This window comes from Salvelinus alpinus, chromosome 7 (assembly GCF_045679555.1).
Source record: "Salvelinus alpinus chromosome 7, SLU_Salpinus.1, whole genome shotgun sequence".
Taxonomy (NCBI): Eukaryota; Metazoa; Chordata; class Actinopteri; order Salmoniformes; family Salmonidae; genus Salvelinus; species Salvelinus alpinus.
This window is the reverse complement of record NC_092092.1, coordinates 14,048,196-14,058,036: the sequence shown is the minus strand read 5'-3', so window position 1 is coordinate 14,058,036 and position 9,841 is coordinate 14,048,196. Positions and strand designations below refer to the sequence as shown.

Genomic DNA, 9,841 nt, shown 5'->3' with positions numbered 1-9,841 from the left:
ACACAGGTATCATCCCAATACATATTTATTAGATAAATATTAGCTTGTCACATCATCTAACTACAAGACTAAAAATCACAATTAGTTATTTTATTGTTCTGACCAGTTATTAGAATATGAACTGATTGTACATTGTATGTACAAACACAGACAATAGGCCAATGTTTTTCTATGAATGAATCACCTTAGATTGTACCATTTTGATTTCCTTCTCTCTATTTGAGCATAATATACAAACTTATACAAACTATAGATTGCTACAATCTGTTTGGGTTTTAACCCTTTCCCCTCTAGCATCGCCCTGGTATTTTTATTCATATTGTTTATCTGTAGCACCTCAGATACTCAGGTGATAGACTAGTACACATAGGCTCGATATTAACATGTAGGTCAAACATAGCTGTCCCAGTCCCCCTAAGTTACACAAGAGGTCAATGTACAGTACCAGTCAAAGGTTTGGGAACACCTACTCATTCAAGGCTTTTTCTTTATTTGTACTATTCTACTATTATTTGTACTATTCTACTATTGTAGAAAAATAGTGAAGACATTGAAACTATGAAATAACACATATGGAATCATGTAGTAACCAAAAAAGTGTTAAATCAAAATATATTTTTGATTCTTCAAAGTAGCCACCCTTTGCCTTGATGACAGCTTTGCACTTGTCTGTAATAAATCTTTAAAATACCACTTGTATACTGACAATAATTAGCAACAATTATGATATGCACGTAGTTCTAGAATAACATTGAAAGAGAGCAGATAGCTACAGCTTTTTAAATCATCGTTGTCCGTTCTTACAACAACAAAAAACTATGTTAGTTCTCGAATAGACGACATCTATATGAATTTCTCTACAACCTTTTGTGCACCCCAAAAAATATTTGAATATTGCTTTATCAGACTTGAGATGTCATTTTAATTGAATCTTTATCTAGAAATGGCAGTGACTATCTTGACCGTTACCAGGGACGAAGACCTTGGGAGACAGAGAGAACTTACATCCCAGATGGCACCCTACATAGTGCCTGACTTCTGTCCAGAGACCTAAACAGCCTGGTCAGAAGCTAGCGACTGGAACGAGCTGCAAAAAACACTCAAGCTGGACAGTTTTATCTACATCTCTTCATTCAAAGACTCAATCATGGGCACTCTTACTGATAGTTGTGGCTGCTTCACGTGATGTATTGTTGTCTCTACCTTCTTGCCCTTTGTGCTGTTGTCTGGGCCCAATAATGTTTGTACCATGTGGTGCTGCTGCCATGTTGTGTTGCTACCAAGTTGTTGTCATGTTGTGTTGCTACCAAGTTGTTGTCATGTTGTGTTGCTACCATGTTGTTGTCATGTTGTGTTGCTACCATGTTGTTATCATGTTGTGTTGCTACCATGTTGTTGTCATGTTGTGTTGCCATGTTATGTTGCTACCATGTTGTTGTCATGTTGTGTTGCTACCATGTTGTTGTCATGTTGTGTTGCTACCATGTTGTTATCATGTTGTGTTGCTACCATGTTGTTGTCATGTTGTGTTGCCATGTTGTGTTGCTACCATGTTGTTGTCATGTTGTGTTGCTACCATGTTGTTGTCATGTTGTGTTGCTACCATCTTGTTGTCATGTTGTGTTGCCATGTTGTGTTGCTACCATGCTATGTTGTTGTCTTAGGTCTCTATGTAGTGTTGTGGTGTCTCGTCGTCATGTTTTGTTCTATATTTATTATTTATTTTGAATCCCCGTCCCCGCAGAAAGTCTTTTGCCTTTTGGTAGGCCGTCATTGTAAATACGAATTTGTTCTTAACTGGACTTGCCTAGTTAAATATTTTATAAAACATGTTTTAAAGTACTGCACTACACAGGGAAAAAGGTTCCATTTGGTACACAGCCTATGACAGAAGGACCTGTCTAGGAACACAGTGGATTCACTACACAGGGGAAAGGGTTCCATTTGGTACACAGTGGATTCACTACACAGGGAAAAGGGTTCTATTTGGTACACAGCCTATGACAGAAGGACCTGTCTAGGGACACAGTGGATTCACTACACAGGGGAAAAGGTTCTATTTGGGACAAAGCCTATGACAGAAGGACAGGACCTGTCTAGGGACACAGTGGATTCACTACACAGGGGAAAAGGTTCTATTTGGGACAAAGCCTATGACAGAAGGACAGGACCTGTCTAGGAACACAGTAGATTCACTACACAGGGAAAAGGGTTCTATTTGGGACACAGTGGATTCTAACTGGGTGCGCTGCTGTTAGTTAAAGTGGATGAACCACAACCCACAGAGATCTGCAGCGTATAGAGCTGACAATGAGACGGTTGGATTGGTTCACCTATGAGAGGAGAGAGAAGACACTGTCACAGGGGGCGTCCCAAATGACACCGTATTCCCTTTGTAGTGCACTACTTTTGACAAGAGCCCTATGGGCCCTGGTCAAACATAGTGCACTATATAGGGAATAGGGTGTCATTTGGTCACGAAGACTCTGTCAATGTTGGGTTTGTTTGGGAGGATGTGTTGCCGATCAGTTGGACTTTAAAAAGGACAAAGAATTATTAAGATGATACAAAAATATTCACAATGATATTTACAATAGCAATAGCAAATTTACAAACAATTTTCTTAAATGATACAGTTGCATACTCAACAGCACTCCAATACTGCGTTGGTTAAAAACCAGACTGACGACTTCAATAGTAGTGACTGATGGATGATCCATGCTAGTTTTCTTCCTAAACCCTAACCCCTAATTCTAACCCTAAAATAGCCTTTTTACAAGCGAGGACTGGAAAAATTTCCTCACTTCTCAAAAAAAAAGTGGTTTAATATTCTTGTGAGGACTTCTGGTTCTCACAAGTAATGTATAGTAAAACGTGCACGCACACACACACACAGGCTCTTGCATCCCAATCACTCTAATGTTGGTGATTTGTTAAAGCAGTTTCCCCAATGGTTGATGAATAGTTACAATTTGCAGCAACAAAAAAGTAAATAGAACAAAACACAACAGAATATCAAAACAGAAAATCATCAGGAACAACAACGTATGTAATTCCAACATCACTATCCCTTCAAACCTTAGTGATCCAATCGGACACAAACTAAAAGATAGCTGTGGTAACAGCTACTGATTTTTTTAAAAAGCCGTAAGTGTGTCTGAAATGGCACCCTAGTACCCTCAGAAGTAGTGCACTATACAGGAAACAGGCAGCTACGTCGGTCACACACTGTCTTTGCCACTTGGAAATATCAATAGACAAGGACTTGGCACACATGCACTTTGCACACTACTTAACACTACTTAAAACAGTACAAAATCCAACAGGGAGAGATAGACAACTTTGTACAGATGCGGGATCTTAATTTGACCAGTTTCTCATAGCAGGGAAAATAATCCTGCAGCAACAGGAAATGTGAATTATTGTGTGAATTAAAATTATTTCACATTTTAGTTAGGGCATATCAAGTCTGACATTTTTAGGTGGAAATTACAAACTTTAGAAGCCTTTTTGTAAACCTCAAATACACTACTGACCTTTTTAACACTTCGAATCAGCCCCTATGACCCTAATTTAAGGCACTTCTGGTTGACACAGGAAAGTGAACACATATCCTCATTGGGGTAGGCTCTTACAGAATTTTGAGTTTTAAGTCTTTATGTTAAGAACTGTCTTATTTACAGAGGGTTGAATGAGTGTGTGTTATTTCAGAAAATCACAGAAAATCTCAGAAATCTCGCAGAGCTCCGAAACCCACTTAAAAAAGATTTGTCTGAACACGCTGCAACTGGATCTGTAACTTTTTCGGAAAAAAGCGCATTTCTTTGAGCATCACCAATTATACATTGTACGATTTCGCTTCAATTACGATAGATAAATGGCTGGTTCTTTTTTTCCTGACACCGTAGGTTCATGTACTTTGACTTGAAGCGGTCAAAATTTGCTCTCTATTTTCGTTTTTGACCTTTAATCCCAGAAAAATGGCCTTAACTCAAAAAGCTTTGAGGCCTCGATGCCATCTTGTTTCGGGGCTAACAGCCCATTAGTCCAAACCTATGCTCACCAAGTTTCGTCTTCGAAGTCTTTTCCGTTTAGGAGGAATGGCCATGTCGTGATTGGTGATGTTTTGTGCATTTGCAATAAGATTCCATTCGCCATCTGGTGGAATTTACCGGGACAGCGGAAAAATGACCAAAATTTGAAAAAATGTATAAAACGGAAACCAAATGTCCGAGAGACTTCGTTCGATGACTTCCCGGAAGATCTGGCCCCGGTGCACGGCCAGCCGCCGTCCGCAAATTTTTAGAAACATTCGCGGACGTCTAGTAAGGGACCGCACATTTGCAATATGGAGTATCTCATCGATCATACAGCAAATGCCAAAAAGTGCCCTTCATGTATGTAATACTTGTTTTGTTCTCTAGAGGGCAGTAGTTGATGTAATACTTGTTTTGTTCTCTAGAGGGCAGTAGTTGATGTAATACTTGTTTTGTTCTCTAGAAGGCAGTAGTAATGTAATACTTGTTTTGTTCTCTAGAGGGCACCTTTACTACAGGTGGACTCCAATCAAGTTGTAGAAACATCTCAAGGATGATCAATAGACCAACAGGATTTCGAGTCTCATAGCATAAGGTCTGAATACTTATGTAAATAATGTATTTCTGTTTTTTTATTTCTAAGAAATTAGAAAAAAATCTATAAACAATTGTTTGCTTCGTCAATATGGGGTATTGTGTGTAGATTGCTGGGGATAATTTGTATTTATTTAATCCATTTTAGAATAAGGCTGTAAAGTAACAAAATGTGGAAAAAGTAAATGGGTCTGAATAATTCCTGAATGCCCTGTATACAGTATGCTTGCTTACTTACTTATTGTGTTATTCATATTTATTATTCTTATTTCTTGTTTGTTTTTGTCTAGTATTACATTGATATTGACTTCTGCATTGTGGTGTTTTGTGGGCATGTGACATTAAAACTTGAATCTTTAAAATAGAATCTGGAGGCTGAGACAGGGGGAGGTCGGGGGACGATACCCCCAGACAGAGAGTAGAGCATTGTAGTAGTCTAATCTAGAAGAGACAAAAGCATGGATTAGCTTTTCTGCATAAGTTTTGGACAAAAAAGTTTCTGAATTTTGCAATGTTACTAAGATGTAAAAAAGCTGCCCTTTGAAATATTCTTGATATGTTTTTCAAAAGAGAGTTCAGGGTCCAGAGTAACGCTGAGGTCCTTTAATTTCAGGCGACTCCTCACCACAGCAGCCTGACGATGATGTCTACCTGAGACCCCAAACCCTACAGAGTCCACCCCCAGATCCTTCATCTACCTCGGCTTCATCTGGTCTATTTTCATGACCTCCTGAATCCTCATTTGAATTTGACCTTACTGCTATTAGCCAATAGAAATGCACTGAATAACAGATTCAAATATGGATAAACAGATTGTCAAAAAATAAATCAAAAGGACGTTTGTTTATATCTTAGAGATATAAGAAAGGCCAGGATTTATTGTTTTGCCCATTTTTTGGGGGCACTAAACTACTTACATTTACATTGAACATTTAAGTCATTTAGCAGACGCTCTTATCCAGAGCGACTTACAAATTGGTGCATTCACCTTATGATATCCAGTGGAACAACCACACAAATGGAACCACTACTTCCATTTTGTATTTCCATAAAAAATGTTGGTAGCGGGCTCTCTTCAGATGAGTCTTGTGAGGCTTGTGGGCGTCCTAGAGCAACACAACCAACATGTACGTGTTCGCGAGAGACTTAACTCTCCATGGATGGGTCATATGAGTGTGTAGCCCAAACTGTTCGGACATTACAGACAGAAGTAGGGAGATCGGCTGTAACGACTTCAGACGATTTCCGTGACGCTTGTGGGTCGTAGAGCAAAACGAAGAACACCATCGTGTTGGTGAGTCACATCTTTCCATAGAGTGGTCCTACCAGTTCTTTGTAAGCCAAACCGTTCGGGCCGTTCGAAACCCAGGAAACACTGTAATGTCTTAGAGTGGGTCCTATCCAGGATAGACTCTAACAATGTCTTAGAGTGGGTCCTATCCAGGATACACTGTAATGTCTTAGAGTGGGTCCTATCCAGGATACACTGTAATGTCTTAGAGTGGGTCCTATCCAGGATACACTGTAATGTCTTAGAGTGGGACCTATCCAGGATACACTGTAATGTCTTAGAGTGGGTCCTATCCAGGATACACTGTAATGTCTTAGAGTGGGTCCTATCCAGGATAGACTCTAACAATGTCTTAGAGTGGGTCCTATCCAGGATACACTGTAATGTCTTAGAGTGGGACCTATCCAGGATACACTGTAATGTCTTAGAGTGGGTCTCTATCCAGGATACACTGTAATGTCTTAGAGTGGGACCTATCCAGGATACACTGTAATGTCTTAGAGTGGGTCCTATCCAGGATACACTGTAATGTCTTAGAGTGGGTCCTATCCAGGATACACTGTAATGTCTTAGAGTGGGTCCTATCCAGGATACACTGTAATGTCTTAGAGTGGGTCCTATCCAGGATACACTGTAATGTCTTAGAGTGGGTCCTATCCAGGATACACTGTAATGTCTTAGAGTGGGTCCTATCCAGGATACACTGTAATGTCTTAGAGTGGGTCCTATCCAGGATACACTGTAATGTCTTAGAGTGGGTCCTATCCAGGATACACTGTAATGTCTTAGAGTGGGTCCTATCCAGGATACACTGTAATGTCTTAGAGTGGGTCCTATCCAGGATACACTGTAATGTCTTAGAGTGGGTCCTATCCAGGATAGACTCTAACAATGTCTTAGAGTGGGTCCTATCCAGAATACACTGTAATGTCTTAGAGTGGGTCCTATCCAGGATACACTGTAATGTCTTAGAGTGGGTCCTATCCAGGATACACTGTCATGTCTTAGAGTGGGTCCTATCCAGGATAGACTCTAACAATGTCTTAGAGTGGGACCTATCCAGGATACACTGTAATGTCTTAGAGTGGGTCCTATCCAGGATACACTGTAATGTCTTAGAGTGGGTCCTATCCAGGATACACTGTAATGTCTTAGAGTGGGTCCTATCCAGGATACACTGTAATGTCTTAGAGTGGGACCTATCCAGGATACACTGTAATGTCTTAGAGTGGGTCCTATCCAGGATACACTGTAATGTCTTAGAGTGGGTCCTATCCAGGATAGACTCTAACAATGTCTTAGAGTGGGTCCTATCCAGGATAGACTCGAACAATGTCTTAGAGTGGGTCCTATCCAGGATAGACTCTAACAATGTCTTAGAGTGGGTCCTATCCAGGATAGACTCGAACAATGTCTTAGAGTGGGTCCTATCCAGGATACACTGTAATGTCTTAGAGTGGGTCCTATCCAGGATACACTGTAATGTCTTAGAGTGGGTCCTATCCAGGATACACTGTAATGTCTTAGAGTGGGTCCTATCCAGGATAGACTCTAACAATGTCTTAGAGTGGGTCCTATCCAGGATAGACTCTAACAATGTCTTAGAGTGGGTCCTATCCAGGATAGACTCAAACAATGTCTTAGAGTGGGTCCTATCCAGGATACACTGTAATGTCTTAGAGTGGGACCTATCCAGGATACACTGTAATGTCTTAGAGTGGGACCTATCCAGCATACACTGTAATGTCTTAGAGTGGGTCCTATCCAGGATAGACTCTAACAATGTCTTAGAGTGGGTCCTATCCAGGATAGACTCTAACAATGTCTTAGAGTGGGTCCTATCCAGGATAGACTCTAACAATGTCTTAGAGTGGGTCCTATCCAGGATAGACTCGAACAATGTCTTAGAGTGGGTCCTATCCAGGATACACTGTAATGTCTTAGAGTGGGTCCTATCCAGGATACACTGTAATGTCTTAGAGTGGGACCTATCCAGGATACACTGTAATGTCTTAGAGTGGGTCCTATCCAGGATACACTGTAATGTCTTAGAGTGGGTCCTATCCAGGATACACTGTAATGTCTTAGAGTGGGTCCTATCCAGGATACACTGTAATGTCTTAGAGTGGGACCTATCCAGGATACACTGTAATGTCTTAGAGTGGGTCCTATCCAGGATACACTGTAATGTCTTAGAGTGGGTCCTATCCAGGATAGACTCTAACAATGTCTTAGAGTGGGTCCTATCCAGGATAGACTCTAACAATGTCTTAGAGTGGGTCCTATCCAGGATAGACTCGAACAATGTCTTAGAGTGGGTCCTATCCAGGATAGACTCTAACAATGTCTTAGAGTGGGTCCTATCCAGGATAGACTCGAACAATGTCTTAGAGTGGGTCCTATCCAGGATACACTGTAATGTCTTAGAGTGGGTCCTATCCAGGATACACTGTAATGTCTTAGAGTGGGTCCTATCCAGGATACACTGTAATGTCTTAGAGTGGGTCCTATCCAGGATACACTGTAATGTCTTAGAGTGGGTCCTATTCAGGATACACTGTAATGTCTTAGAGTGGGTCCTATCCAGGATACACTGTAATGTCTTAGAGTGGGTCCTATCCAGGATACACTGTAATGTCTTAGAGTGGGTCCTATCCAGGATACACTGTAATGTCTTAGAGTGGGTCCTATCCAGGATACACTGTAATGTCTTAGAGTGGGTCCTATCCAGGATACACTGTAATGTCTTAGAGTGGGTCCTATCCAGGATACACTGTAATGTCTTACAGTGGGACCTATCCAGGATACACTGTATTGTCTCAGAGTGGGACCTATCCAGGATACACTGTATTGTCTTTCATCTTTCTCTTGATGTCCAGCTTAAAGAACACCTTCCTAATATTGAGTTGACCCCCTTTTGCCCTCGGTACAGTCTCAATCGTTAGGGGCAGTACTTCCCACAGTTGTGTCCAGTTGGCTGAATGTCCTTAGGGTGGTGGACCATTCCTGATACACACAGGAAACGGTTGATGGTGAAAAACCCAGCAGCTTTGCAGTTCTTGACTCAAACCGATGTGTCTGGATCCTACTACCAAACCCCGTTCGAAGGCACTTCAATATGTTGTCTTGTCCATTCACCCTCTGAATGACACACATACACAATACACGTTTCAATTGTCTCAAGGCTTATAAATCCCTCTTTAACCCGTCTCCTCCCCTTTCATCTACACTGATTGAAGTGGATTTAACAAGTAACATCAATAAGGGATCATATCTTTCACCTGGATTCACCTGGTCAGTCTGTGTGATGGAAAGAGCAGGTGTTCTTAATGTTTTGTCCACTCGGTGTAGGTAATGGCGTGCCATTTGGAACGTGGCCTCTGTTGACGGCTTCAGATTATACAGGGATTTCCTCAGGGATTAATGCCCAGGGTGGAAGTTACAGTCCCCATTGTTAACCGGATGCTTTTCTTTTTCACGTTGAGAGCTGAGTCTCCTAGCAACGTGGGAAACATTGGACACTAAGTCAGAGTCTGAAGACTGAGGAGAGGCTAATGTGGACATTCTGAGGTAGGATAAGTTTACATTTTATTTATTAAAAGAGTTTTTAATAAAAAAACATTTTAAAAAAATACATCAGCACTAAATCTGCCTGCACAAGACTGTTACGAAGTCCACGTGACTTCTCAAGTTTCCATGACAACATGATATTATTTATATACAGTGTGTGCACAACAAGGCTTGGTATAGTTTGGGATTTAAATGTTACCTTTCAATGGTAATTGATCTGTCTCTAATAGTACCATTTAGCAATGGCTTTGGTCCAAAGCAGGTGAACCCGGGAATCGAACCCACAATCCTGCCATGTGCGAGCACCACGCTCGACTAAACGGAGAGCCATATCAACCCTTCATATCCA

At 41.0% G+C, this 9,841-nt stretch overlaps 1 protein-coding gene across 1 annotated transcript in view; it reads left to right on the top strand.

Annotated features, from left to right (window-relative positions):
* The window catches only part of LOC139580497 (protein TBATA-like), a 30,862-nt gene that overhangs the window by 2,775 nt on the left and 18,246 nt on the right, over positions 1 to 9,841 (top strand). Inside the window, exons 2-4 of the mRNA XM_071409241.1 lie at positions 4,538 to 4,632; positions 5,245 to 5,925; positions 9,408 to 9,492. The gene's annotated coding sequence lies outside the window, so the exon portion shown is untranslated. The remainder of the gene's footprint in view (positions 1 to 4,537; positions 4,633 to 5,244; positions 5,926 to 9,407; positions 9,493 to 9,841) is intronic.